Below are 24,469 nucleotides of genomic sequence, written 5' to 3' on the forward strand. Positions count from 1 at the left end.
TGTATCATCACTCCTTGGTTTTTGTATCCCTTTCCCCTCTAATTCCCTCTAGTTAAGAGATTTCTATACTCATATTGGGTGTGTTATTCTTTCTTTAAGCCAATTCTGATGAGAGTAAAATTCGGACACTTCCCTTCTTCACCCTTTCTTCTCTTCCACTTTCCCTTTCTCCAGGTCCATTCTTCTCTAACCCCTTAATTTTATTTTTAGATATTATCTCTTTATATTAAACTCATACCTGTGCCCTCTGTATATTATCTTTCTAACTGCCCTAATAATGAGAAAATTCTTATGAGTTACAAATATCATCATTATTAAGTGACTTATGAATTCCCTTTCCTAATTATCTCTCTATATTTGAAAATTAGCTTTTTTAAAAATCAAAAATGCTTGAAAGTCCTCTGTTTCATTGAATATTCATCATTTGGCCCTGAGGGTTTAATCCTTAGTTTTTCTGGGTAGGTGATTCTTGATTGTAATCCAGGCTCCTTTGCTCTTCAAAATAACCTATTCCAAGCTTTCCAATCCTTTAATGTAGAAGCTGCTAAATCTTGTGTTATGTTGATTGTGGGTCCACTATAATTGAATTATTTCTTTCTGGATGTTTGCAATATTTTCTTCTTGACATGGGAATTCCCCAATTTAGCTATATTATTTCTAGGAGTTTTCATCTTGGAATCTCTTTCAGGAGATAATTGGTAGATTCTTTCAATTTCTGTTTTACCCTTTGCTTTTAGAATATTATGACAGTTATTGATTATTTTTGAAAGATGATTTATTTTAAAAAAGTGGCACCACAATTGTATTATAAGATTGAACCGAAAGCTCCACAATGTCTCTAGAAATTGACTTCCATATTTGCCTTGCTAAAGTACTTGTGAGGTTAGTCAGTAGACTTATATTTACTGCTTGCTTTGTGACAGACATTGTACTAGGTGCCTGGGATTCAAGTACAAAAATAATACAGTTTCTTTCCTCAAGAAACTTTCATTTTATACTGCAGCTATTGTAACTTATAGGGGCAAGAAATTTATATAATACAGTTTCACTTTAATATTTTAGATAGAAACACAATCAAAACATTTCTGTGATTTGAAATATGAGTAAATAGTTATACTAAGAAATATTTTGTTGAGAGGTATTTGCTTAAATTATGGGACCCTAGAAAAAATGTTTCATATTGGGTGTGTGTGTTATTCTTTCTTTGAGCCAATTCTGATGAGAGTAAAGTTCAAAATGTTACTGAAGGCCTTCAGTAATAGGGATATTACTAGGTTAGAAAAAGGTATATAAGAATAAACTCAGCTTGATACTTATCTGCATATTACAATTAGTACTAGAAGATAACCAATAATCTTATTTTGCTTAGGATATGTATTTTCATCAAAGACTACACAAAAATTAAAATTTTCTCATCTGTTATTGTAGAAAACTATCTCAGAACTTTTCTATTATTTCACCTGGCTGTCTAAAAACACAAGGAAGAAATACAGAATATGATTGCAAAATCTAATGAGTTTCAATTGTTTTTGGTGAGTTTGGTTTTTTTTTTAAATAATGTTTATGTGATAAAAATTTAAGGTTTCACATCAGAATAAAAAATCTTTAAAAATAATTATGTTATTCCATTTGGTGAGATGTATGGCTATCCACATCCTCTTGTGAATTTCTAATTTGCAAAAGGTTCTGTGATGTACATAACCACAATGGCAATAGCAACAAAGATGTTTTTTTTTTAAATAGTCTCTCATATTAAAGTCCTTCAGGACTCCACTCCAATGTCGTCTTCTACAAGAGGCCTTTTCTGGTTCCCCTTAACAAACTTCCCTCCACTATTAGAGAGTTTTCTTATAAGGTTACCTTCAGTCTACTCTGTCTGCATTGTGTGTCTCTCTTTTTGTTCTTTGCCTATTTAGAATTCAGAATATAAACTCTTTGAAAGAAGGAACTATTTTTACTTTCTCTTTTTGCCCTCAGAATCTTGCACAATATCTGTTACATGGTAAGGACTCATGAGCCAGTTTGAGCTATCTCCAATACATCTTTGATATCCTGTTACCCTGAATCTTAACTTCTCCAAGCTAAACATTCTAAATACTTTGCACCCAATCTGAAGATATGGACTCAAGGATCTTCATTATTCTCTATAGCTTATCAATGTGCTAATCAAAAACGACCACAATGTCATTTAAACTGTGTTGCTTAAACATATTTTGATTATTGCTAAGTTTTTTTTTTTTTTTTTTTCCCTGAGGTCCTTGTTTTGAGACTGGTTATCATAAAAGAATGTGTTATAGTTGTAGTTCTGCTGGCCTATAATATCATTTTTTAAAAGAATTAGCATTTGTTTTGTTCTAAACATTGCCATCATTCACAGGCTACTCTAGGGTTTATTTGTTCAAAATCCCCAAGAGGTTTAGATCAGGGAACTTGTATTTAGGGGCAGAGAAAACAAGTTTGATATCCGGTGCAGAATGAATGTCATCTCCTCACTCATAGAAGGTATACTACCTTTCAATATAGCTCAAGAGCACCTTAGATTTTTTGCCTTCCATATCACACGGCCAACTGATATTGAGCATGCAGACCACTAATATGCTAAAAGTCTGCATACAATCTGCAATAAGTAAGAAAATGGCAATTATGGAAAGCTGCTGAGGATAAATATTAGGAGTAAAAAAAGGCTTACTCTCTACAAGATAGAATTTAAAATAACTTTAAAGTTAATTCTATACAAGAAACAATTATAGAACTCTGGGTTTGATCTTTATTTGACTTTCTTTTTTCCTGAACAACAAGTGTTTGAAATAACTCATCCATGGCATGTCTTGGGGAAATTTTAGCGAGATTAATGTGTCATCCAAATCATTTCACCACTAGTTCAGCTGTAGTGTTTCTATATGGATATAAAGAAATGATTATGGAAGAGAAATTGACAGTCCTGCTCTGCTACATTCTAACTGTTGCATCCCCGTAAACATGATCATTGTCTTCAGTAACTCAGAACTGGCCATGTGATGACATCAGGAAACTCATGTTAGAAAAGAAATTCTTTCTGCTTCAGAGATTACACTAGACAGTACAAAACCCACTCTGAGCAATAAAAGAAAGGGCTGGTGCATATGTATTTATCTTTACACACATATAGACATATACACATAAATGCATATATTCATTCATTTATTTGTTTGTTATTAATTTATCTTAAATGAATAATACATAGAACTTACAAGTTACTGTTATAGACTGCATTGATATGCCCAGGAAGAAATAGTATAGTTACCATCAAATATAAAAGGCAAGGATTTGCTTAGCAAAAAACGTAAGAGTCATCTGTTCTGTTTTTTACTCTGTGTCTTTAAAATGTCTTCTTCCAAAAGGAGAAAAATAAAGTACATAATAAAGACAGCCTATGTCCTTTGAAGGCGCCAAATATATCTACTGTATGCTGGTTTGCTTTAGCATGTGGAGATAAAATTGTTCACTACCCTACATTTAATCTTCTTGGTATTCTTAATGTAGTGGTGTTTTCTTTGATAACTTAGCTTTCTGATTAGCTTGAGGATGATATAATATAATGAATCAATTTTCCATGACCAGGGTAGGGGAGAGGAAATATTTTTCTTAGACTGTAATTGTTTTTAATGTCATCTTGAAACTCATGTCTCATGTGATAGAGATAGTATGAATTTGTATCGGTCTCTTTTTCATTGTTGTTGTCATCATCATCATTTAATTCAGATCCTTTCTGGTGGAAATTGTTTCATTGCCAGGAAATTGGTGTGAGATTCTTTTAAAAATTTATTATAACATCACAAATGTTAGCTTCTGTGTCACTTAGACATATTTTGATTATTCCTAAGATTTTTTTTTCCCTGAGGTCCTTATTTTGAGACAAGTTATCATAAAAGAATGTGTTATAGTTGTAGTTCTGCTGGCCTAGAATATCATTTTTAAAAAATAATTAACATTTGTTTTGTTCTAAGCATAGTCATCATTCACAGGCTACTCAAAGGTTTATTTGTTCAATATCCCCAAGGGTTTTAGATCAGGGAACTTTTCTTTAGGGGCAAAGAAAATAGGCTTTAAATAGAATGGAATATTTTAAAAGATAATTTTTTTTTTAAGTTTGAGCTAACTACAGTATATTTCCATCCAATTACCAATTGCTTTTAAAGATTACCTTCTTAATTGCTAAATGGCTAAAGTACATAGGTTTATATTTTCTCATCTGCTTGCAAGTCAACTCTTTCTTTTATTTTTCCTTTTTGTTTCTCATGAGGTCTCCTACTGTATCTTTTTTTCTAGTCAGACTTATAATATCTAGTTAACAAAATGACACAGAAGAAATATTGATGGTGATGGTACTTTGGATTAATTTTCATCTTCATTAATTTTTGTGATGTTTATCAGATCTCCTGAATTTGGAATTTATTAAAATTTGTTTATACTTTCATCAGTAATGTTCTGTGTGATCATGGACAAATCTCTTTACCTCTCTAAGTCTCAGTTTGTTCACCTGCACAATGATGATAGAGGATGAAGGGGTAAGCATTAAAACAGATCCATCCTAATAGTCTCTTTCAGCTTTAAAATTCTGTTACTTTACGTGTGTAAATGACCTACTCATATTGTTCATAAGATGATTCTTTTCAATATTGAAAAATGAGTCTTTTCTTGTGCTGTATTTCTCTCTATTTGATGAGGGAAGGGGAAACTTACTTGATTTGGTCCCTTGAACACTATGTAAAATTATATTTTTGTGAAGGAGGGTTTTTGCATAATGTGCATTTCATACTACTTGTAGAGCTTTGCTTTGAACTATAGCTCAGCCTACGCTGTTTGACCCACTTTTTACACTGAGATCATGAAAAATATGTCTTAACTGGAATAACCACACATCACACAATATGTTGGAAAGCCAAAAAAAGTAAGATGCGGAAGCTTGGAGGGAGGTAAATGAAGGCGAATAGTGTAGTCGAAGAAGACTCTATATATGCTTGTGTTTATATGATTTATATGTGTATAATTTTTGTATGAATCTATATTTGTATATGTGTTGGTGTTTATAGAATGTTTTTTTAATTTCTTAAAATTTAACCTCTGGAACAAGAAAGGAAAGAAAATCCCTTTCTTTCAATGTATGTTCAATCTAGATCTCTTTTTCATTTCCAACTATGTGAAGCAGCCAAAAATATGTATTTTATATTTTAATATTTAAAATATGTCATTTGTTCACCATGGCTATGCTACATGCTAATATGTACCTCTATTCAACTTTATTTCTGTTTCTCTGTAATTTGTGATGATGGTTTTCCTACAAGAGATGTTAAGTTCATTATCCAAACTGTTCTCAGTTTTTTCAGCATGTATTACCCCAAGCTGGAAGTCTGCTGGAATAACTTTCATGAACTCACAGTTATATTTGACACTGATGCTTTGGGATGAATGTTGCTGCAGCATTCAGCTGTCTGTCCTCTCCAATCCCACCCTCCCAACCAGAAATAAGTGGAGTTAGAAAAATCACAAGCTGCTCTGTTTCCACTCTTGGGATGGATCAGTGCCATACTTTCACCTCAGGTTCCCTTCTATAATTTACCCAGCTTCTCTCTACTAAGACTAAAGGAATGGAAACTTGACAGCTGCAAGAAGCTGCACTGTAGAGATTATGATATAGGCTCCATCTAAAAAAGCAAAGAAGGTTCCAGGCTCCATTTTAAGCTTTTTCTGTCTCTGTTGTAAGGTATTTCTCAACTAAGGACTAAGTAAATTCTCTCCCAGTCTATGGATGAATCTCAGCAAAAAAAAAATAATTCCAGAGAATTTAGCTAAGAATTGACCTCTTGATTTTTTCCTTGAGAAGAGAAGGATGGGCCCAACCTCATACCATAAACATATTGTATTTCTACTTGCATTTGAATAAAACCCAAATGGAAGGAACAGGAATAGTCATGATAATAGTATATAATTGCATTGTACTTTGGGTTTATAGAGTTGACCTACTATTTCATTTGGTCTTTACCAGAACATCTAAAACTTATTAAATATAACTCTGTATGGCAAAACTAGGTAACTAAAAGTATGGTATTTTCAAGTTTTGGATTCAGAAAAAGGAAAACATAATGGGAGGAATCATGTCATAGAAAGATTAAGCATAGTTAGCAAAGTGTAGATAGAATTTGAAGTTGGAGAATCGAGGTTGCAATTCCAACTGTGTTTTTACTACTCATATAATACCAAGCAAATTCTTTAACCTTTCAGTTTCTGGCAGCTTTCTAGAGCATAAAATGAACAAGTTGTACTTAATAATTTCTAAGTTTTTTTTCCATCTCCAAATCTTATGGTATTTTCATTTAGCCACTCAGAAGTAAAGTTTAAAGAATTCACGAATTGTCCCAGTTCCATTCCTGGGATGGTTCAGGAGGGACTCTTCTGTAGATTCTTTCTACCACTGTCTTTCATGAAACTAAAGAGGGTAAATCCACAGCTTCCTCTGACTACTACACTAGAGATTATATGGTCAGTAAGTGGCAAAGCCCAGATCCTGGCCCTTTTGCTAGCCCAACACCCTTTTCAAAACTGTATTTGTGGAGCCTAGTAAGTTGTTTTTTAAAATGAATATATACAAGCATATGAATATAGTTGACTTATTGAAGGTTACTTAACAATTTGAGAAACTGCTTTGTGAGATAATAAGCAGCTATATATTCTCCTGCATCACACAGTTATCTCTTTACCAGCATACAAATTCTTTGCTAAAACCAAGAATTCATGCTTAGACAGAATTACTGTGAAAGGCATATAATTAGATAAAATGAATGAGATGTAATGCTTCAGGGCTTCAAAGATCAATTCTTGGTCCAGTCATCTGCAATAGCATTGATAACTTCAAATTTCTGCATGGCATGCTGTGCTCCTCTCCCAGAGGAGCGTTTCACTTGCTATTTGTACTTCTGCTTGTTCACTTATCTCATTATCTGCTTTTCATATTTGCATCTGTTTTACACTCTGCGCCTGCCATTTGGGAAAGCAGTAAGAATTTTGGAGGTTTGCTTGATACTAATGGATAATTTATTTACCTTAAAACCATGATGCATGCTTATACAAGAAAAGTATTTTAATAGATTTTAACAGGAACATTCATTTTCAGTTTTTATTAACATATTGAGATGAATTTTCCATACAATTCTTCATTCTTCAGTGGAGAGAAATTAAGTTCTAAGATAGTATGGAAATTTAGTATTTTATTGTTGTTTTCAGGTGTCAGGAAATACATGACTATGTATTTTAGAGTCTAAATTGTGTCATCGTTTTCCATTTATGCTTAATTTTGCATGTCTTGTGGGGAACGTGGCTATGATACTTTCAACTTGACAAATGCAGAAGCAATTATTAGCACCTGTAGTTAAGAAAGCTGTCCTTAGAGAATCTACACCAATAAATTTCACTTATTTGATCTAATTAAGTCAAGTTGCATTTGATATGAACTTATCCATTGCATTATCCATTTGATATAAACAGATATTTGGAATTTAGAGGGAACATAACCTAAATGGAAAAAAATTAAAGTAAATTTTCTATCTCAAAGAAACAAAGACATTTTTCATTAAATGTTCAAAACAATTCTATCAAGCTATCAGTCAATAGCCATAAAAATAAACCTGTCTTCTGTCTTAATTATAATTCAGTATTAACAAACAAATGGCACATGTGTGCTATCCTTTGTAAGATATTTCAGAATTAAAAATTATCTTTAAGTTTGAACTATAAAATGAGCATCATTTCTTTTCATGTATTCCTAAGCTTTTAATATATTTGTCACTTTATCATCTCTGATAATATCTTGTATATGCTTAGTAAATTCAAATACATCATGAAAATATAATATTTATGGCAGTATCTTTTAATTTCTCTTTGTATTTCTAGTGGTTACCACAAGGCCTGGCATATTATAAGTGCTTAATGAATACTTATTTAATGAAAAAGAAAAAAAAACACTTAAAATTCAAATAGTCCAGCCAAATGTTTCAAGAGATTAAGGAGGTCAATTTCTGAGCTAATAGAATTGTTTTTCTTTTTCTTTTTTCTTGGAAGTTTTTATTTAGAATTAGGTTTTACTTGGTAAAAAGCACATAAAATTTTTCAAGTTAGAAGAGTAAAATTATCACAACAATGTTTCAGAGTAAAGGAATGAAATACTTTACAAGGTAACAGAAGTAAGTATATACATATTTATATTTTATGGTGTTTTATTCTTTATATTTGCACAATGAAAAAATTTCATAGCACATAAGCAATGTTATGGGTCTACTATAAAACAAAATAAGCTATAACTATATAATCATACAAATAATATTCCACATTTATTCTATAACATACTTCAAGATTTTTTTTTAATTCAGTTACAAGAGATTATCTCAGTATTGAAGTACAAATAATCCCTCCACTTCGGTCTGTCTTAATGTATCTTAAAAGAAGTATCTAATCCTATGCTAATTTCTCTCTCTCTCTCTCTCTCTCTCTCTCTCTCTCTCTCTCTCTCTCTCTCTCTCTCTCTCTCTCTCTCTCTCTCTCTCTTTTTCTCTCTCTCTCTCTCACTCTCCCCTTTGATGAGATCTACAGCTCCAGTCTAACTTCTTTTCCCTTGTCATTAAAGAATTCAACTTGGAGTGCATAAAATCAAGCTTATAATCTCATGAAACAAAAAGAGAGGAAGAGAAAATAGTGGCTTCAATCTATATTCAGATGTTATCCTTTCTTTTTCTGGAGAGGGATAACATTTTTATTATATTTTCTTTAGAATTGTCATGAATCATTATAAAGCTGAGAATGACTAAGTCATCCACAGTTCTTTGTACAATATAGTAGTCACTTTGTACAGTTCTGCTGGTTCTGCTCATTTTACTCTGTCAGTTCATGTAAGTCTTTCCAGGTTTTTCTGAAGTCATTCTGTTCATCACTTCTTATAGCAAAATGATATTCCATTAAAATTATAATCATAATTTGTTCAGCCATTCCCTAATTGAAAGGCATGCCTTCAATTTCCAAGTCTTAATCATCGCAAAAAAGTTGCTAGAAATATTTTTGTAAAAATAATTCATTTTCTGCATACTCTTTGATCCAGCAGTTTTTCTACTGGGCACGTATCCCAAAAAAATCATAACAAAGGGAAAAGGACCGACGTGTACAAAAAGGTTTGTAACAGCCTTTTTGTAGTGGCAAGAAACTGAAACCTGGATGGATGCCCATAAATTGGAGAATGACTGAACAAATTGTGGTATTTAAATGTTATGGAATATTATTGTTCTATAAGAAATGATCAACAGAATGATTTCAGAGAGGCCTGGAGAGATTTATATGAACTGATGCTATATGAAGTGAGTAAAACCAAGACAGCACTGTACAAACAACAACAGCAAGATTTTGTGATGATCAATTATGATGGAAGTGACCCTTTTCAACAAGATGATTCAGGCTAGTTCCAATGGACTTGTTATGGAGAGAGCCATCTACACCCAGAGAGAGGACTATGGAGACTGAGTATGGATCACAATGTAGAATTTTCAATTTTTATGTTATTTGCTTGAATTTTGTTTTCTTTCTAATTTTTTCCCTTTTTCATATGCTTTTTTTGTGCGGTATGATAATTGTGGAATTATGTATAGAAGAGTTGCTCATGTTTAAGATATATTGGATTACTTTCCATATAGGGGAGAAGTTGGGAAAAGGGAGAGAAAATTGTAGAATGCAAAGTTTTACAAGGATGAATGTTAACAATTATCTATGCACATGTTTTGAAAACAAAAAACTTTACTAAAAAAATAAAAAAGTAATAATTCATTTTCCACTATTTTGAAATATAGACCTAATGATATTATTACTAGGTCAAAAGGTAAGCATAATTTTATAGGCATTTGGGATTTATCTAAATAGTTCTAAATTCCTCTCCCAAAGGATTGGATAAGTTCACAACTCCACCAATTAATGTGTCAATTTTCCCACAACACCTCCAACATATATTACATTACTTTTTGGGCATATTAACCAATTTGATAGGTGTGTGGTGGTATCTCAGAGTTATTTTAATTTGCATTTCTCTTATCAATAGTGATGTAGAGCATATTATATGACTATAGGTAGTTTTATTTATTTAAATCATCAATTGATAAATGATTTAATTATAAATTTAATTCACTATTCTATATATTTGAGAAATGAGAACTTTATCAGAAATACTTGCAGTAAATTTTCCCCATTTTCTTTGTTTCCTTTTTATTATGTTTGCATTGTTTTTGCTCATATAAAAGCATTTTAAATTTAATATAATTAATATTATCTCTTCTACATCTAGTAATGTTCTAAATCTTTTCTTAAATCCTAAATTCTTCCTTTATCTTTGGAAATTTGATGGCAAAATTATTTTATGATCTGTAATTTTTTTATGTTTTTGCCTTTTATTTCTAAATGATGTACAAATTTTGACTTATTTTGTTGTATGGTGTGACGTGTTGGTCTATACCTGGTTTATGCCAAATCATTTTCCAATTTTGAAAGGAGTTTTTGTCAAATAATGAGTTTTTATCCAAAAAAAGCTTGGATCTTTGAGTTTATCAAACACTAAATTCCTCTAATCAGTTTGCTATAATGTAATTGAAATCTGTTTTGAATAAATCAGTTGACATAGCTTTTTTTTTTTCATTGATGACATTATGATGTTTTGTTTTTAGATAAATGTTATTATTTTTTCTGGCTCTATAAAATAGTTCTTTAGTAGATTGATTGTCATGGCATTGAATAAGTACATTAATTTAGGTAGAAGAATCATTTTTTAAAAATTATTGACTTGTTCTATCCAAGAGCAATTAATGTTTTTCCATTTGTTTAGATCTGAGTTTATTTGAGAGAAAAATGTTTTGTAATTATACTCATATAGGGTTTGTCTTGTTACTATTTTATGTTGTCTACAGTTATCTTCAATGGAATTTCTTTCTATCTCTTGCTCTTGGACTTTGTTAGTAATTTATAGAAATGTTGATGATTTGTGTTTATTTTATATCCTGCTATTCTCCTAAAGTTAATTATTTCAGCTAGCTTTTTTAACTTATCTATTTTTATATATATTCTTAAGTATGTCATCTTACCATCTACAAAGAGTAATAGTTTTGATTCTATATTTCCTATTCTAATTCCTTTATTTTTCTTGTGTTATTGCTAAGTTGGGATTTTTAGTACAATCTGGAATAATTGCGATCATAATGGGCATCCTTCCTTCACCTGTAATCTTATTCAGAAGACTTCTAGCTTTTACCCATTACAGATAATGTTTGCTGATAGTTTAGATATAACTTATCATTTTAAGAAAGAGTCCTGTTATTCCTTTCCTTTTTTGTCTTTTAAATTGTAATGGGTGTTAAAATTTTGTCAAATATTTTTCTGCATCTATTGAAATAATCATTTCATTTCTATTAGAGCTATAATCAATTATATTAATAGCTTTCCTAATATTGAACCAATCTTGAATTTCTATTAAAAATCTCACCCGGGCAGTGTATAATCCTTTTGATTTATTGCTGTAATCTCCTTGCTAGCATTTTATTTACATTTTTTCTTCAATATTTATTAGGAAAATTGATCAAGAGTTTTATTTTGGAACTAATGAAAAAAAATCAAATGAAGGTGGCCTAACTGTACCAGATCTAAAACTATATTATAAAGCAGCGGTCATCCCAAACCATTTGGTACTGGTTAAGAAGTAGACTAGTTGATCAGTGGAATAGTGTAGGTTACCAGGACCAAATAGTCAATAACTATAGCAATCTAGTGTTTGACAAACCTAAAGACCCCAGCTTTTAGGATAAGAATTCACTATTTGAAAAATTCTGCTGGGAAAACTGGAAATTAGTTTGGCAGAAACTAGGCATTGACCCACACTTAACACCGTATACCAAGATAAGGTCAAAATGGGTTCATGATCGAGACATAAAGAATGAGATTATAAATAAATTAGAAGAACATAGGATAGTTTACTTCTCAGACCTGTGGAGGAGGAAGGAATTTGTGACTAAAGAAGAACTAAAGATCATTATTGTTCACAAAATAAGTTTAAAAGTCTTTGTACCAACAAAACTAATGCACACAAGATTGGAAGGAAAGATAAACTGGGAAAACATTTTTTACATTCAAAGGTTCTTATAAAGGCCTTGTTTTCAAATTATGTAGGGAATTGACTCAAATTTATAAGAAATTAAACCATTCTACAACTGATAAATGGTCAAAGGATATGAACAATTTTCATATGAAGAAATTGAAACTATTTCTAACCATATGAAAAGCTGCTCCAAATCACTATTGATGAGAGAAATGCAAATTAAGATACCACTACACACCTGTCAGATTGGCTAGACTGACAGGAAAAGATAATGACAAATGTTGGAGGGGATGTGGGAAAACTGGGACACAAATACATTGTTGGTCGAATTGTTGAATGAATCCAACCATTCTGGAGACCAATTTGGAACTATGCTCAAAAAATTATCAGACTGTGCATACTCTTTGATGCAGTGGTATTTATACTGGGCTTATATCTCAAAGAGATCTTACAGGAGGGAAAGGGACCCACATGTGCAAAAATATCTGTGGCAGTGTTGGAATACACAGGAGCTGTTGGAATACACAGGAGCCACCTGACAGTGGCTGCTGGAGATCCTACCCAGATCTGCAGAATGGATCTCCTCTTGTGAGAGGATGATACAAGGAGACTGAGAGGCAGTTGCTATTCTCTGACCTCTCTGACTGAGAGGCCATTGCATTGTCTGACCTCTTTCCTCTTCCCTCTGCTTCCAATTTATCTCATTCCCAGTCTGCAACACCTGTGTCAGCAAATGTGCCCTGCAACTCCTTCAGATGTTATAATCCACAGCTGTAGAGACTCTCAGAGAATTGACATGTCCCTTAATATGGCAGCCTTTTTCGTAGTGGCCAGAAACTGGAAACTGAGTGGATGCCCATCAATTGGAAAATGTCTGAATAAGTTATGGTATATTAATGTTATGGAATATTATTGTTCTCTAAGAAACGACCACCAGGACAATTTCAGAGAGGCCTGGAGAGACTTACATGAATTGGGACTAAGTGAAATGAGCAGAATCAGGAGATCATTATACATGGCAACAACAAAATTATATAATGATCAATTCAGATGGACATGGCTCTCTTCGATAATGGAATGATTCAAATCAGTTCCAGTTGTTTAGTAATGAAGAGAGTTAGCTACATCTAGAGAGAGAACTATGGGAAATGAGTGTGGACCACAACATAGCATTTCCACTCTTTCTGTTATTGTTTGCTTGCATTTTTCTTTTCCTTCTCAGGTTTTTTTTTTTTTTCCCCTTACTAGATCCTTTTTTTTTTTTTTTTTTTTTTTTTGCAGCAAGATAACTGCATAGATATGTATACATATATTGGATTTAATGTAAATGTTTGGTGTAATTTTGCTGGTAGAAACTTGCCCTGAAGTGGTTTTTTTTTTTTCCTTAGAGAGTTCACTGGTAGATTTTTTTCTATTTTTCTTTCAAAAAGTAGATTATTTCAATAACATTTAAACTTTCATTAGTCTGGACAATTTATAGTTTGGTAAATATTTATTCATTTCTCTTGGAATGTCAGATTTATTGTCATATTATTGGGCAAAATTCCTCCTAATAATTGCTTTAATTTTTATGTCATTGGTGGTGAGTTGTTTTTTTTTTTTCTTTTGCCACTTTATCTTTGATACTCTAAGTTTATGCAATTATCTTCCCTGTCACCACAGTAACTTTGTGCAATTAGTTCTCCTTTTATTGTTGTTGTTTTCTTCATTTTTCTATTTATTTTGTGACTTTTTATTTTACATAAAGTTTAGGCTCTGGCCTGGAGAGGCCACTGTCCAAGTTTCTTGGACAGAGCTCAGAGTTTTACCACTGTTTTGTACTGGAGATAGGATTTTACTGCAAGCTTGTATAAGGATGGGTCTTTGCTGGTTTGCACTGGGGTGGAGGCTTCACTGGTAACTTGTTTTGATAATGGGGCTCAGATGCTGCTTTACACTGTAGAGTAGGGCATGGAGCTGGTTTGTACTGGCGTTTAGTCCCCTGCAGCATATCCTGTTATTCCTTTGTTCACTGACTCTGTTCCTCTCCCACACAATGAGCCTGACCTTTTCTGCTAACCCTCCAAGCTCCCTGAGACTGGGGAAAACTGTTTTACTACTCCAAAATTGTTTCTATATCATATCCTAAGATTGTTTTGAAGGAGATTAAGAAAGTTCCTGTGAGTTCCTGCTTTATTCCACCATGTTGGCTCTGGAAGTCCAAAGCAGGTTGTTTCTTGATGTGTTTTCTGGAATTTTGGTTTATTATTGTGTTGAACAGAATTTTAAAGTCTAAGGCTTTTGTCTTTATAATTTTTTTATTAAGTTATTCTTTGTTTTTGCTTATCAATTTGTGTCTTTCCGATTTCTCTAAAACTTTCTCCACCATCATTTAGTATGATAGTATTCCATTACATTTATATACCATATTTTTTTTAAAAATGCTTTCTCAGGTAATGGGCATTTTAGTTTTGAATTCTTTCCCACCATAAAAAGAACTGATGTGAACATTGTTTATGGCATTGGGATATAGAAATAAAATGGGTTTTCAGGGGTCAAAAGGTATAAAAAAATTAATAACTTTGAGGTCATAATTCCAAATTGATTTCCAGGATGTCTAGACCATTCAACAGTGCTTTAATGTATCTATTTTGCCATAGTCTCTCCAATATTCGTCATTTTCCTTTTTTTCCCTTTAGTTTATGTTTGCTGTTCTGATGAATGTGAGTATAACTTCAGAACTGTTTTAATTTGTATTTCTCTAATTATTAGTGATTTCACTATTGTCTTTGTTTTTTTCCCTCTTCTTAGTAACCTATGTGCATGTTTCTAAGAGCTATTGATTAAGTGCTATGTGAACCAGGTGTGTTTCACCTGACTTAATGTAGTAGCTTCTACTTCCTTCCACCTCCAATTTATCCTATACTCTACTGCCAAATAAATCTTAGCATAGAATGATAGATTTTGAGCTGAAAGTGACCTTAGAAACCATTGTGTCCAGCATTCTCAATTTATGTTTGAGAAAACTGTGGCACAGGGAAGTTAAATGATTTGCAAAGGGTCACACAACTAGTGAGCATAGAGATGGTATCTGAATGGATGTTTCTATGACTTCTTTGTATTGCATTGTTCATCAGGCACAGTTCTCATCATACTGCACCTAATAATGCCCCAACTCAGATGTGCATTTATGATCCTTTAAACTGTTTGTCAAGTTCATACTTTATTTTTGTAGAACATTCAGCAACTCTGTATTCTATAATTTGGTGTGTAAATAAATTGCTTGTGTTTAAGGGCTTATAGAAAATACAAAAATAAAATGTTTTCTAAAAAAATTTCATTATTTTATGGCCATATTACTAAGATATTTAAAATATATTTGATGATTTAAAGAGTTGTCTCCTTTTAAATCTTACTTACATTCTGTTTTTAACACTTCTGTTCCAAATTTTAGACTGTCATGATAAAATTAAAGAAAAGACAAAAAAGTATAATTTTTTTCTGCAAAGGGTCTTAAGGTAGCACCATTTATCTCATTTTTAGCATAAAATGACTTTACTTACAAAAGTAATAATGATATCTTAGTTAAGAATGAAGACATAGAATAGAAATGGTTCTTATGCTACTTTTCTGATTACTTATTTTCCATCTTTGATTTTATTCCAGATTATGCTATCTCATCATAGGAAACATTCAGGATTTGCTCCTGAGATGTCTTCTCTTCTTCAATATTAATTCATTTGTGATCTTATTAATTTTCATGATTTAATTTCTTTTTTTAAATAATAGCTTTTTATTTCAAAATACATGCAAAGACAGTTTTCAACATTCACCTTTGAAAAACCTTGTTTTCCAAATTTTTCTCCCTCCTTTCTCTCTACCCTTCTCTCTTAGGCAAGCAAGTATTCCAATATATGTTAAACATGCACACTTCTTCTATACATATTTTCACATTCAAAGTCCTGCGCAAAAAAGTCAGAATAAAAAAGAAAGAATGAGAAAGGAAAAAAAAAGGAAGCAAGAAAAAAATGAAAATACCATTTTGTGATCCATATTCACTCTCCACAGCCTTCTCTTAGGATGCAGATGGCTCTTTCCATCACAAGTTTATTGAAATTAGCCTGAATCACTCCATTGTTGAAAAGAGCTATGTCTGTCAGAATTGACAATCACATAATATTGTTGTTGCTGTATACAATATTCTCTTGGTTCTACTCACTTCTCTTACCACCAGTCTCTCTTGGCCCTTCTGAAATCATCCTGCTGGTTATTTTTGTAGAACAGTAATATTCCGTAACATTCATATACCATAACTTATTCAGCCATTACCAAACTGATGGGCATCCACTCAGTTTCCAATTCCTTTCCACTACAAAAAGGGCTCCTATAAACATTTTTGTACATTTGGATCTTTTTACCTTTTTTATGATCTTTTTGGGTAAGAGACCCAGTAGAGACACTGCTGGATCAAAGGGTATGCACATTTTGATAGCCCTTTGGGCATATTATGGAATTAACTTCCATGATTCTTATATCTATGTGTTCTGTCCCAACCCCTCTGCTGACTGACATCTTGTTTCTTAAGTTACATTTCACACTACTTGTTTGGACTTCTTAGCAGACAACTTAAACTCACCACCCAAAATAGAATTCATCTTTCCCCCTAAACCTTATTCCTTCATATTTTCCTTAATACTGGGGAAGATCACACCATCTTCCCTGTCCCTCAAGCACACAACCTAGGAGTCATTTGTTCTTTTAACAATCTTTCATCTTCTGTATCTCATTTGTTGCCAAGGCTTGTCGATTTCACTTTTGCAACATCTCTGTATTATAATCTCTTCTCTACTCTGACACTGTCAACTCTTTTAGTGAATAGCTTCATCATTTAACTCCTGGATTATTGTAATAGTCTCTTTATGGATAGATCTTCTTAAGTATCTGTGTGTGTATGTGTGTATATATTTTATAAGGATACAATATACATATGTATGTGTATGTGTCTACATATATACAGGTGTATATTATGTATTATTCTCATGCATATGTGTGTGTATTCATACACAAACAGTATGGATACATCTTCATATATATAGTCAATCCTCGGCTTTCACAGGAATAACGTTGCTAGAAAACTGAAAATAAAAATATGAATATTGATATATTGATTTATTGGAAATAGGGGATTACGTTACTGCAACCACTAAAAATTTGAATTTCTTGATTGAAATTGTTGAAAATACATTTTTTGCATACAATTCTTTATAAGAAAACATTAATTCAGATAATATGTATTTTTCTAAAATAGTAACCATGAAATAATCCATGAAGTGTGGGGGAGAAGAAAGGCACGGCTGCTGAAAGGGGAGGGAGAGCAATGGTGGCAGTGATATCAGAAGATACCTCAGGTGAAAAAAAAATTGGGAAGGAACATTCTGATATCTCTAATCTTCTTTTGGAAATCATGGTTGAAGTGTTCTCTAATTAAAAAAACCATATTTTGTGGTGAATCTTAGCTCTTTGGTCTGAGCTCAGGACTCCTACCTGGGCTATGACTTCCTCTCAGGACCCTAGTGAACAGGAAGTAGTCACTGAATCTAGAGAGGGAGTGGGATGGCTTCACTTGAAAAGTTACTTTTAGTTCTTTTTGAATCAGATTCTTGAACAGTTTTTTGAATACTTACTCCTTTTGGTACATGTGCACTTGCATGCATTATTCTTTTCTCTCTCTCATTTTTCTTTTCTCCTGTAATGCATGTAGCCATGAATGTGCACATTTGCCAACCAAAAGTGAAAATGTGGTTTTTAGTAAAATTATATGAATGCTTGAAACTGAGAAAGTTAAATGTGCATATGTATAAATATATGTGTGTGTGTGTGTGTGTGTGTGTGTGTGTGTGTATGTGTGAATAGACAGACAGAAAGTACTAATCATTTCACTTTGTTTTTTTAAGATTATACTCTATGGTTATCCTTTGTTATGTATAATTAGGCAATTAAAAATTCTTTTAGAAATAATTAAGAGGAAGAAAATGTTATTCTACATTTTGTATTTCAGATATATCCCTAAGCAATATCTGCAGTGAACTAATACTGATGTTTATCAAAGTAAGATTCCTAATGGGAAGGAAAGAGCATTACTCCTTACAAGACATGTTTGGCATCTTAATTCCCTTGTTCTCTAGTCTGTGGTCATGGGTATCAGATCTTCAGTCAACAGTGGATAGCCCAGCATAAAGCTTTTACCAGGCTTCAGTGGAAAGCCTGTTGATGAATGATGATGACATGCCAAGCCAACTGGGAAAACTCCAGATTTTATTTTCAAGATCCATGAAATACTTAGGTTGCAGCCGTTGGAAGTGGATTATAATAGCAGAGATACCAACAACTATCAATACAAAGTTAAAACATTATTTGTGATTATGTAAGATTATAGCATTGTCCAATCCAGAATCAGGTAGTCCATCTTGTTTGACTTGATGACATATATGTTTCACTTTCCTCAAATGAGTTTTCATCTTAATCTGAGTTGCACTTTTGTGATATGTGATTAGTATAATGCAAACTGGCATTATTGTAAGGCTTTCTATCATAAATCATCAGACTTCTTTGAAGTCAATAACTAGTTTCAGATAATTTTTTACTAGGAAGTGGCCATGGTTTCTGAGAAACAGTATATATTCTCTTATGTGAAATTTGAAGAAATTAGATTTTTTAGAAATTTTACTTCATTTCATGGAATTTTTAGATATCTTTTTTTTTTTTTCATCTAAGATACAAATCGTCTTTTTGATTATATGCAGATACACAGAGTAGATAGATGACAGATAGATAGTAATTGGGTTTTTCTAGACCATAAAAAAGAAAAGATAACAAAAGCCTGATTTCAGAGTAAAAAGTACTTCGTAGTAGAAAATATGCTTTTATTGGTTGATCTTCTTATACTGAAAGCATAAATAAAAATCAGCATGCTGTAATGGTAAGAACATAGCTACCATAGGTTTTACACTAACCTATGCTACAAGGATACCCAGTAATCTTAAGTAAATCTCTAGGTCTCATTTCTTCATCTTTAAAATTGGGAAGTTGGACCAGTATTTTTGATATTCCTTCCAATTTTAAAACACAATGCATATTCATAATTCTGTTTTTATGATTATATGAATGTGATTCATTTTATATATGTGTGTGTATCTGTATGTATGTATGAATGTATGTATTAAAGGTGTGGTTCTTTCCCTTATGAAATGGTAGTATTTGCACCAAAATCAAAACAAGGGGTTCCTAGATGTACATATATATTGTGTATATACATGCAGGCGCACCTACATGATTATATCCATAATTATATTTATATCTTTTAAAAGAATTTTCTTCTCATAAACCATTTGCAAGGAATCTGATATCTGACTGCAGGTAACAAGTTATAGAATTCAAAGAGGGTATCTCTTCTGTGAATTCTTGTGAGCTGTATGTCATTGCTAAAACTGATTTTAAAAAAAGTCCATTACACAGCTCCAGGGAAAGATAAAGCAATGCCAAGAACTATGGTGCTTTGTAGAATACACTTGATTCCAGAAGACAAGAATAATTAGTAAAGCTTAGCAAATGTACAGTGTTGCTATATCTAAATGAGATGGCCTCTTAATGCTCCAATAGTACTTCTATTTCTAGCCTTTTAACACCTGCAAGCCTCACCTTCCTTAAGTGGGTAGGTGCTTGAATGCATCCATGGACCTTGTCATTTGCTAATTAAACATTATTTTTTACAGTCATCATTTCTACTTCACCTTTCCTCCTATGGCTGCTGTATTTTTAAAGGTGTGAATCCCCCTGCGTCTCCTTGGCTTTGAGAGTCTTCTAGGTGTTTCCTAAAAATTTTGAACAGCTTGTAACAAGTATGAATATAATGTGTGGCTATACAGCTATATGGAGCGATACATGCCACTGCAGTGTTTAATATGGTACTCATTTTGCTCTCCAATGGTCTTGGGCTTGTTGCCCAGCAATGCATTAAAAAGAATAATGAAATATGCCAGAAAATGTTTCAGGCACCCAATGATGTTGGGATAGCTTCAGGATTTGGGAAGAGGAAGAAAAAGAAAACTTACTTTGTCATTCTATACAATTCTGGGTATGATTTGTCTTTTCTTTTTTTAAACTTATTTGAGTTTTAAAATTATTACCATTGATAACATTATTTTGAAGAAAAAGAATCCCAATTCAGAATAAAACTTGGGCTAAGTATGCAGGAATCTAGGTATGTGTCCTAGCTCTTTCATTACATACCTAAATAACCTTAGGGAAACAACTTAATTTCTCTGTGGCTCAGTTTTATCATTTTTAAAATTAGAGAGTTGGATAAAAGACTTTCAAGGTCCCTTACAACTTTAACTGTGAATCTAGTTGAAGAGTCACATATTATAGTGATATGATGTGCCAGACCCAGTTCAATAGGTTACAGATTTGTCCTGGGTTTGAGACTAGCTAATGAGATGCAATGCTCAGATCATACCCCTTCTAGAAGTTCATTTGACTGCTATCTTTGTGTTTAATGTTTCTCAAACCATAGTTTATTTTATTATTGTTGTTATTATGCTTATTTCAAGAGATATCAATAGGCCTCAAATATAATTCATACCTAAAAAATGAATTCACAATATGTTCTTGATAGCAAGTCATACAACCTCTATGAGATTAACTCACTATCTCTTGAGGCAGGCCATCTTGCTTATGTTCAATAATTTATTATGTTTTTTGGTTGTACCCACCTCTTTGTGACTGCATTTGGAGTTTTATTAGTAAATATAATGAAATGGTTTGTCATCATCTCTTATTTTACAGGTGAGAGAAGTGAGGCAAAAGGGATTAAGTGAGGTTCCCAAGGTCAGACAGTCTGAGGACAAATTTGAACTCAGGAACAATAATCTTCCTACCTTCAGACTTGCCATTCTATTTATTGTGCCACTTAGCTGCCCTTATTCCACTTATGTATAGCTTTAAGTATGAGGAAGTTTGGTATTTTTGTTTTCCTCCCCTGATAACCACTTTGTTTATTTAAAACTTTAACCCAGTGCTTTTGATAATCCCTTATTGAATCAAATACACTAATCTAATCTCCCTTTCATGATTCATTCCTTTGAAGACCTGAGCAATTACCCTGTACCCCACTGTTCTTCTCTTTTTAAATTTTCCAATTATTTCCAAAAAAATCACGTAACTTGGATTTAGTATTCTTCATTTTCCTTGATACTTTTCTCTAAATAATCTCAAGATTATCACTGTCCTTTCTAAAATGTCATTCACAAGGATACTAAAATAATAATCCTTCAGTTTCCTTATTTATTAAAGTCTTTGGGTCATGTTTCAAAGATCCATTACAGTATTCAGTTTTTTGGTCCTATGATCCATACTAAGACAAGGTTTAATTTATTTCATTGATACATAATTCATTGAGCAAAAATATATTGTTAAATATATGTTAGATCTACTCTGGACTAACCCATTATCTTACATCAATTATTGAAAAAATTCTCGAGAGAATGGCCTCTTTTTCCATGGCAGAAATGTTGTTTTTTTTAAGTATATATTTAGTATTTGTATCAACTAGAGAGACAACATGAGAGTGAATAGAGACAGATGGTCTCAGATTCAAGATTCAAATCCTACCTTTAACATGTCCTGATTATATTATCCTAGTAAAGTCATACATTTCTTACTACCCCAGGCAACTCAGAAGAAAAGTTGGTGAGAAAGTGCTGATTAGCATTCCCAGGAAAGTTACCATGTGTTCTTTACTCAGATAAAAAAAAAATCACAAATCCAACTTTATCTACATGCAAATTGTAGCTTATATTTATACAGAGCATTCCAAAACTCTCAGTATAATTAATGCTTTAATAAACTTAAATAAAACTTTATATCAGCTTCAATATACTTAAATTTTCCCTGTCTTTCATCATACCTCATATAGCTTTTTTAATGTTCTAAAAAGCTTTTGAGTATATTGACTTATTTGATCTTCAACAGCTGTATGATATAAGTTGATAATGGATAGGTATTAGCACCTCCTTTTATAAACAAAGAAAAGAGACTCTGACAGTTGAAGCATTCTTTCCAATGTCACATAGCTCTTATCTTGTAAACACGCAAGTAAAAAATTTTGGCTTTTAGCCAAGGATTGTTTATATTATATCACATTATTTCTTGGTCCTAAAAGATATGATTCTGCCAGTAATTATTGTGAGATCCTTTGTAATGGATCACTAACAAAAAAGGGAGTAGGGCAATGAGTATAATGATTGGAAATCATGGCCTAAAGTAGAGAAGACATGATCAATTGATGAACTCAGAAACTTTCACTGAGCTCTACAATTCATCTAAGCTCTGCAAGTATTCCTTTGAACAAAACCTTGAAGTTAAAAGGATTAAGAAGTGTTAGGGGAAAATGATAACTTCAACCCATGATAGTTTACATAACATTTCATATACATTATTTCTTTTGATCTTTATAAGATTACTATGAAGTTCAAGCAATATAAGTATTATTACGCCCATTTTACTGATGAAGAATCGAAGGCACAGAGACATTAAGTACCCTGTCCATGATCATACAACTAAAAAGGCTAAAAAGGTAACCTAAATTCAGATGCAGTTCTACATGCAATACCTTTCCACCTCCACTATAACTCTGATTCAAAAGAATTCAAGTCAAAAATAGTAGCCAACATCAAGACTATGTAGCTGTTAGTAAAATGAGTTTTGTGTGGTTGAGTCTAGAGGAGTTAACCTGGGGAAACTTAAAACTAGATATAAATTTAAGAATCAGATTCTAGAAGGAACTGAGTATCTTGCCAGGTCTGAAAATCATGTGATTACAAATTCATCTTGGATTGAGTATTAGAATAACTTCCCACCTCCACCCTCTCAGTTGTTTTCAGCACATATCTAATATAGAATTAAGGCAATGGAAAAGGACTGGTAGTTATTCCCACCTACTCTGTAAATCATCAAAAGTTTAAGTTCAAATTTCTCCAAAATTATTGTGTTCATTTATGTGTATGTGTGTATTTATGTACATGCATATAAATATATATATATATATACATATATGTTCATGCATATGCTATGAATTGTTTTTGTTTTTGTATTTTTATTTTACTTTAAGGTTTTTTTTTATTTTCTAATTATTATTTTTAAAATTTTCAACTTTCTTCCAGGTGGACTTTGAAGGAAAGGAATTTTCTACTATTTATTTGGAATATAGACAGATAGACAAGCACAACACACATTCATACATATAAATATATGTATCTCTTTCTGTGTATACATGTTTACAGGTACATACATATATATATATATATATATATATATATATATATATATACTCACATGTCCATACACATGAGGGTAGATATTATACTCTAGTGGGGCTAAAGCAGCTCCATGTGACTACAAGTGAGGCACCAGAACAAAACTATGTGCTAAGTGTGTCACAGATGCTGCTTCCTCCTATCTAAGATAACATCCCATCCCAGCTTTAGAAAAAAATTATTGATGTTTTTCCCCCTTTTTCTATTAATATCAGACTATGTGCATTGCCAATTTGACTTATGTTGAAGGAGTACTTGAAACACATAAAAGTTTGACAGTTTTTACTTAAATAATAAAATGCACATAATTTAGAAACTTGAAAACAGAAAACTCATTAATTTTATCCAATGCTTTCCACCACAAGATTTTGACACTTATAATCATTTTCCCCTTGGCAAAGTGTCTAAATCTCTCTTTGGTTTATCCTCTCTTTTCCATCAGTTTATTCTTGCTTCCTGGTAATCTCCTACTCTTCACCCCCATTCACCTATACAAGAGCAATGAGAAATTATAAAAAATATAAGTATTCTTTAAAAAGCTCTAGCTATATATTTAAAGCTTTAAATAAGCAAAAAGCTTTATTCTTAAGTGAAATATTTATTCTTAAATGACTAGAACATGAAGGAAGGGATCCCTTTCCTTGCTAGTATTCTATAGTGCTCTGTTTCTCACTTTCAATGAGAAAAATGCATAAAATAAAATTCATTTACAAAATGTAATTATTGGCAATTCAAGACAACATAATTCGGTCAAATCAACACAACAAAGATCTATTTTCCTTGGCCACCAATAGACTATTAAACACCTTAAATGAGTTGTTTCTAGTGGACTGACTTCCTTGAAATCCAAATTGGAAATGGTTTGTCAGGTTCTATAAATGAATAAAATCTAAGCTCTCCAAATGGTATTACAATTGTGGAGCTTGGAAAGGGACAAGGGGCGGGAATGGGAATCAGATAATTATTAAGT

The 24,469-nt window shown here is 32.2% G+C and overlaps 1 protein-coding gene across 2 annotated transcripts in view; it reads left to right on the forward strand.

The window, feature by feature from the left end:
- Window positions 1-24,469, forward strand: part of GPC6 (glypican 6) — a 1,223,594-nt gene that overhangs the window by 270,729 nt on the left and 928,396 nt on the right. The window lies entirely within an intron of this gene.

This window comes from Sarcophilus harrisii, chromosome 3 (assembly GCF_902635505.1).
Source record: "Sarcophilus harrisii chromosome 3, mSarHar1.11, whole genome shotgun sequence".
Lineage (NCBI taxonomy): Eukaryota > Metazoa > Chordata > Mammalia > Dasyuromorphia > Dasyuridae > Sarcophilus > Sarcophilus harrisii.